A 7,964-nucleotide genomic window follows, 5' to 3' on the forward strand; every position below is an offset into this window, starting at 1 on the left:
TTCTGACATCCATTTTGGTCTTCGCTTCCTCTTCTATCTTTGCAATGATCGTTTGCACTCTTCCTGGATGATACCCTTGATATCCTCCCACAACTCATCTGGTCTTTGATCATTAGTGTTCAAGGCCTCAAACTTGTTCCTGAGATGGTTCTGAAATTCAGGTGGGATAGACTCAAAGTCATATTTTGGTTGCTTTGGATTTGGTTTAATTTTCCTCATTAGCATTCAGCCATGAAGTGAAAGGCAAATGATTAGCAAAGTCATTTTAAAAGATAAACCCATATAGAGTTGCTTTTCCCTGATAAACCCTACTAATAACAACAGCTTGTCTACTTCTTCAAGTTTTGGGCTAGAAAAGGAAGCATATTTTTGATGCAACATTCTAGCACTTCTTTGTACTTACTGAACTAATTGGAAAGAATGGGTCCTCCATGGAAAACAAATAGTCTTTTTTAGAATGACAAAGCTCTGACTATCAACACTTCTCCTATTCTTATGTGAAATTCAATAATTCTTCTAAGGTTGAAAGTTCACTTCTCATACTGAAGAGTTTAAAATGCCTATTTTAAAAAATGTTTGGAATAATTATAAATTGCAACAGAAAATGGTGAAGTTAAAACACAGGGATTCTTTATATTTTTTCCACTATGTTTCTTCGTGAAACAACGTTGAAACAGGACTTCTTTCACTGCTTCAGTGTCTTTATATTTTTAAAATGTGCACTGACTATTGAGCAGCAGTTCACAGCATCTTCTGTTTCTCTAATTTGAAAACTTAATTTCCTCTGGTTTACACAGAGTCACTCACAGATGTTTGACAAGAAATCCTAGTCTATTATATTTGTGTAGTTTACTTTGCCATATCAAGTGTGCAGGTGTACTGTACTTTTGCAAAAATAATGCAAATATATGGATTTTGCAAGCAGCACAACACTCTTGTATATTTCCCGGTGCCTATATGTTATTTACTGGGTCACATAATTTGCAGAAAAATACGGTAACCATTTAGTTACATTTTCTATTCAAGAGTGCATTTGTTTCACCCTTTGCCCATCACATTGAATTATTATAGATACAGGCAATTATTCTGTTCAGCTTAAATGATTAAAGGGCAAGGAGACTGAGGGCAGAAAGATAGCCTTAAAAAAAAACAATTATTTTGTTGTTGTTGAGAATATGCACAGCAAAACATACACCAATTCACTAAGTTTCTACATGTGCGATTCAGTGAAGACAGCCTTGATTTGGGAAATTAAGCCTCCTTTTCTACGAAATGACATCTGCTTGATGGTGGAATTTTTTAAAAAAACACAACTAACAAAATAAAGCAAAACAAAGCTCACAGCCTGACTGCCTCTCCTGGCAAGTTGCTAAAGGGACAGGCCTCACTGATCAGAAAGACAATGCAGTATGTGGTGGGAATGACCCTCCGTCGCCAAGTGACTCAAGTCTATACTCTGACTCAGCCCAGGGTGTTGGGGTGACTTCCTGGTCCTCAGTTTCCTCATTTGCCCGGCCTCACTGTAAGCACTGTTAGCTGTTATCACCAATGCAGAAATGACAAATGTTACTGTTAGGTACCAGCAAGTTGGTTATGATGCTGAGCAACCCTCTGAACAACAGATCTGGAGTCTTGCCCTATCCTGCGCCATCCTCGTCATCTTGTATGTGCTCGTCCAGTCAAACTCAACCAAGGGACAGCTTGTTCTTGGGAAGAATGCAGCTCAAAATCAATGTTATCCTGAAAGAGGAACTCTGGTGGTCCAGACTGTAGGGAGTGGCTCTGCTAACCAAAAGGCTTCTCTATGCTTCATTTTACATCCAATCAAGTTCTCTGGCAGTTCGAATCCACCAACAGTTCTATGGGAGAAAAATGGGCAATCTCCTCCCTTGACTATCTACAGCCTCAGAAAGCCAACGATCAGCTATGAGTCAGTTCTGACAAGTTGGCAATAAGTTTGAAGGTTTGTTTTGGTGGAATTGTTTTGTTTTAGTCCTTAATATCATTGTGTGCCATTAAGTTGGAATGACTTGTAGCTGATCGATCCTCCAGCAGGTTTTCAGAGGCGGTAAATCAACGTAGGAAGAGATTTCCCATCTTTTGGGAAAAACTGATGGATTCAAACAATGTATCTTTGAGTTGGCAGCACGACTTCCTACCACTAAGCCACCAGAACTCTCATGACTTAGGGAAAGCAGCCAATCAATGTAATTTAATTACAGTGAAAGTCAGGGTCCTACTATTGTCTTGTAACCAACCACCTGTGGCTGTGACTCAGGGTCATATGCTTATGAGTCATTCTCTGACCATCACGAACCAAGCAGCCAGGTAGCTAAAACCCCAATTCCAGTCCTGTAACCTTTGAAAGCAGCAATTATGTAGGAATTACAATTATGGTCCTTTGGCAGTCACACTTTCGGCAGTGACAAATTGAACTGCCAACGATAATGATCTTGTGATGATTTTCCTAGTTCTCCATCGTGCATAATGAACATCATGGCTGTGACTCAGAGGATTCCATTGGCCTCTGCACTGCAGTGCTTGCTAATGGCTTCTCTTATCCCCAGTGATTGTTCTTATCATTGTCCTATTCAAGGCTTTATAGGGAGGAGAGGGGGAAAGGCAACCAAATTACAAATAGATAATTCACACCTTTGCAGGTTTCCAATCACACAGAAACTTAAATTCTGCAAGAAATCATTAAAACCAGTATACAATTGCAGCTGTCCTCGGCTAAGGACCCCTGGTAACACACTGGTTAGGTACTTGGCCACTAATTGAAAAGTCATGCAGGCTCAAGGTAAGCTGATGTTCATAGTGATTGCTTTGTGTTCACAAAGGTGCTCTGGTGGTCTATTTGTAAAGACCGGAGCTGCCAACCCCAAAGCATGGGGTTCAAACCCACCAGCTGCTCCAAGGCAGAAAGATGGGCAGTCTCTTCTTGTGCTAGTCACAGCTTCTGAAAGTCCATGGGAGGGTCAGCTACCTTGCAGGTACATAATAACAACAACGATTGCTCATAAATAGTTGTAATTCTTAGCTCCCTTTCTGTACATCCAGGTGCTCAAGAGAACACATTTTCTTTCTGCCCCTGAAATCTAGTATTCAGTTTGTTTTCATACAGGGCATTTTAATGTTTTTTTTGTGTAGATGCTGAAAATGAAGATAACCAAATGAGATCACTTGCCATGGAGCCACCACATAAGGAGGGGACTGTGGTGGTGACAGATTTTTTTTTTCTGTATGAGAGCACACAGCTGAGGGGTGATATAGTCTCAAAAGTCCAGAAGAGGGGTAGTTTGGTTTCTCAGTCTGTCATAAGGAACACCTAAGTTAAAAAACAAAACAAATAAATAAAATAAATTAAAAAATCCAAACTATTGCAAGAGCCTTTTCTGAATCCATGCAAAGGCACCCTATGAGCCTTTAATAAATGTAGGAGAAATGCTTAAAGGTAAAAGGTATAGGAGCACTTGTTAGAAAAAAAAATACACTTGGCTTCAGCAGTCAAATAATCAAAAGACTTATGGAGGTGGTGGTAGTGGAAGCAAAAGACATTGCATTGGAAAAATCTTCTGCCAAGGTTCAAGAGCAGTGGTGTCAGTTTGAAGACTAAGGTGCATATGAACCAGGTCATGGTCTTTTCAATCATTTGCTATGCTGGACAATGAATAAAGATGACAGAAGAACTGATGCCTTTAAAATGTGGTGTTGCAGAAGAGTGCTGAACATCCAATGAACTGTCTTGGAAGGGTGTAGCCAGAATGCTTTTTGGAGGCAAAGATGATAAAGTTTCATCTCACATGTTTTGGGAATTTTGTTAGGAAAGGCTTTTCTTTGGAAAAGGAACATCATGCTTGGAAAGATGGAAGGCAGTGAAAGAGAAGAAGATCCTCAATGAGCTAGACTGATACGGTGACTATAGCAATGGGCTCAAGTATGTTGGAGCCGATAAGGATGGCACAGGATAGGACAGCCTTCAGATCTGTTGTTCGTAAGTCGCCATGAGTGTTACTTAACTGGACGACATGTAACGACATTAGACAAAATACTCAAATAGACAGCTACATATTATTTCAAATATTCATTTTCAAGGATCCTTAAGCATTCCTGCATCCACTGGAAACAGCGTATCTTATTAGGTTAAAGAATTACATCATTTTAGACAAAAAAGGAAGTCTATAAAATATGTTGGTCACCCCTTCATTTTACAAAAGGAATGATTAGTGGCTACAATGTACATTACTTGGATTATGGATTGAATTGTGTCTTCTAGGAAGATAGGTTGAAATTCTGATCTTTGTGCCTGAAAGTGTAACTTTGAGGAAATAAATACGGTCTTTCTATGAAGACATTATTAAAATAGTGTCTTATGAAAGAGAAGAACAGAGACACAAAATAATTACACAGTGGAAATACTCTATGCAAGGTCCATTTAAAAGGCAAGATATCCTAAGGAATGTCCAATTTTTCTGGTTGCCTAGAAACTGACAGAAACAAGGGAGCGCCACCCCTAGGTCGAACAGAGAGAGTATGATTTTGCTAACCTCAACACTAAATTAAGTGTGGTGTAGTATGCAGGGAATTGCAGTCCTAACCCAAAGGCTGCACTACTCTGGGAGGTCCAATCCACCATCAGCTCCATGCAAGAATGATGGGCAGTCTCTTCCCATGCCTTGGAAACAGAGTAGAGGGTCAGCTATGAGTTGGCTCTGACTTGACAGCAATGACAGAGAATCCCCAGAAGATGAGGCAGTAAATCTCTATTCTTTCGAGTGGCCCATTTGTGATCTTTTCCTACAGAAGCCTAAGTAATGAATTCAACTTCCTTAAAGGCATCAAATTTATCTTGTAGCAGAACTCAGATATTCTCTTGTGATAACAGCATTAACAACTTCACTCACACAGTCATTGCTGTAGAGTCAAAACTGATTTGTAGCTGATCCTCCAGCGGGCTTTTACAATCTGTAAATCACTTGGAGATTTGCCCGTTTTTCTCCTCTGGAACAGTTGGTGGATTTGAACTACCTGCCTTTGGGTTGGCAGTGCAACTCTTTGCCCACTAGCCACCAGAGCTCCTTAATAAGAAATTATTGTTGCACAGCCTTCTGTGTTGTTGCATACCTTCTCCTGTGGAACTGGTGGATTGGAACAGCATGCCTTCAGGATTGCAGTACTTCTTACCACTACGCCATCAAAACTCCCTAATAACAACTTGTTGCTGTTAGGTGCCATTGAGTCGAGTATGATTCATAACAACAGATCTTAACCCTATCCTGTCCTGTGCCATCTTCACAATCTTCGACACACTGGAGGCCATTGCCACAGTCACTGTGTCAATCCACCTGGTTGAGAGTCTTCGTCTGCCTTCCCCCCACCTTTCTAAGCATGATAGCCCTCTCCAAGGGATTATCTCTCCTAGCAGCATGCTCAAAGTGTGTGAGACAAAGCTTTGTCATCTTTCCCTCCAGGGAGCACTCTGTCTGCACTTTTTCCAAGACATACGTTTGTTCTTTTGGCAGTTCATGAGATAGTCAGCACTCTTCTTCGACACCACATTTTAAATGCATCAGTTCTTCTGTCATCTTTATTCATTGTCTAGCCCTTAGATGCATAGCAAGGTTACTGAAAAGATCATGGCCTGGATCAGGCACAGCTTAGTCCACAAACTGATATCATTGCTCCTCAATAATTTGGAAAGACCCCTAACTACAGACTTTACCAGTTCAAGACATCTCCTGATCTCCTGACTGCTGGTACCAAGTGTATGCTTGTGTGTATCAAGTAGGACAAAGTTGCTGAGAGTTTTAATATTTTCTCTATCCATCATGATATTGCCTTATTGGTTCAGTAGCAAGGGACTTTGAAATGCTGCTAACTTTGATTTCCATACTGAACGGTGCAGTGTTTGGCCTTCTGTAGCAAGCATTTGTGTACTTCTCACAACTTAGAGCTATGTATTTCTGAACATTTTCCCATATTCTCTTTAGTCTTTGTTGCCTCTAAATTTCCTTCTACCCTTAAACTGAGAGTGTAGTGCATTACCTCTTAGACTACTATCCAAAAGGTTAGTGGTTTGAATCCACTAGCCACTTCAAGAGAGGAAGGCAGTCTTCTCCCACAAAGATTTATAACCTCAGAAACTCAGTAGATGGCCATCATGAGTTTCAACTCCAGTTCATTTGCTATCAAGTTGGGACTGACTCAGCTGACCCTCCGGTATGTTATCAGAGACAGTAAATCACATGGGAAGATATTGCCCATCTTTTTCCTGTGGATAAGCTGGTGAATTTGCACCACGTGCCTTCACATTGATATCACAGTTCATCAGCACTGAGCCAGCAGAAGTCAAAATTGCATGGGAAGAGATTGCCCATGTCCCACAGAGCAGCTGGTGGATTTACAATGTGCCTTTTGAATGACAGCATAGCTCCATACCACTAGACCACCAGAGCTGCCTATTATTTATTACTTGTTGTTGTTGTTAGGTACCATCAAATTGAATACAACCTATAACAACTCTATGAACAGCTAACCTGAACCCTGCCCTGGCCTGTGCCATCCTTATTGACTCTGACACACTAGAACACATTGCTGAAGTCACCATGTCAATCCATCTTGTTGAGAGTCTTCCTTTCTCTCCTTTGCTAACCTTTCATCATTCCAACCATGACATCCCTTTCCAAGGAATAACCTTGCGTAGCTACAATGTCCAAAGTTTAAAAGATGAAGCTTCAGCATCTTTGATTCCAAGGAGCACCCTGGCTGTACTTTCCCCAAGACATATTTATTTGTTCTTTTGGCAGTCCATGGGATATTTAGCACTCCTTTTCAATATCAAAATTCAAAGGCATCAATTCTCCTTCTGTCATCCTTATTCACTGTCCAGCTCTCTGATGCATAGCGGGTAACTGAGAAGACCATAGCCTGTCAGGTGCACCTTGTTGTTGTTTTTGTTATGTGCCATCAAGTTGCCTGAGACTCATAGTGACCGTATATGAAACATCCCTAAAATCTGCCCTATCCTGTGCCAATCTTACCATCTCTGACACACCTGCCCCCATTACCTCAGTCACTGAATCAATCCATCTCATCGAGGGTCTTCCCTTCCTGTCCCTCCACCTGCCCAAGCATGACGTCCCTCTCCAAGGACTGGTTCCTCCTTGCAACATGTCCAAAGTATGTCAGACGAAGCTTCAGAATCTTTGCCTCCAAGGAGCAACCTGGCTTTACACTCTCCAGGAAAAAACCTGTTTGTTTTCCTAGCAGTCCATGGTATATTCCATGGTATATTCAATACTCTTCTCCAACATCACAGCTCAAAAGCATTAATTCTCCTTCTATCATCACTAATCATTGTCCAGCTCTTCAATGCATAGCAAGTGACTGCAAAGACCATGGCATGTATCAGGCACACCTTAGTCTCCAGACTGACATCTTTGCACTTTGGCTCTTTAGAAAGGTCTCTAACTGCATACTTTCCCATCACAATACATCTTTTTGTTTTTGTTTCCTGGCTGCAAGTGCCAAGAGTGTTGACTGCGGACCCACTCAAACCAAAACTCTGAACAATCTCAATCTCTTCACCATCCATTATGATGCTGCCAATCGGCCCAATGGTGAGAATCTTTGTTTTCTTGGTATTGAGTCTCAATCCATACTGAGGACTGCAGTCCCTGACATTCCACAGCAAGTGCTCTTCAGCAAGGTCCTCTTCAGTTTCAGAAAGCAAGGTTGTGTCATCTGCATAATGCAGATTGCTGATGATTCTTTCTCTGATCCTGATGCCACATTTCTCCTCATAGAGCCCAGCCTCCCGGATAACCTGTTCTGCATATAGGTTGAAAAGGTATGGCGATAGGATGCATTCCTGGTGTACGCCCTTCCCAATTTTGAACCATGCAGTGTTCCCTTGCTCTGTTCTGACGACTGCCTCCTGGTCCAAGTATAGGTTTCTCATTAGC

This window comes from Elephantulus edwardii, unplaced genomic scaffold (genome assembly GCF_000299155.1).
Source record: "Elephantulus edwardii isolate Elephantulus edwardi_28Jun2011 unplaced genomic scaffold, EleEdw1.0 scaffold00031, whole genome shotgun sequence".
Taxonomy (NCBI): domain Eukaryota; kingdom Metazoa; phylum Chordata; class Mammalia; order Macroscelidea; family Macroscelididae; genus Elephantulus; species Elephantulus edwardii.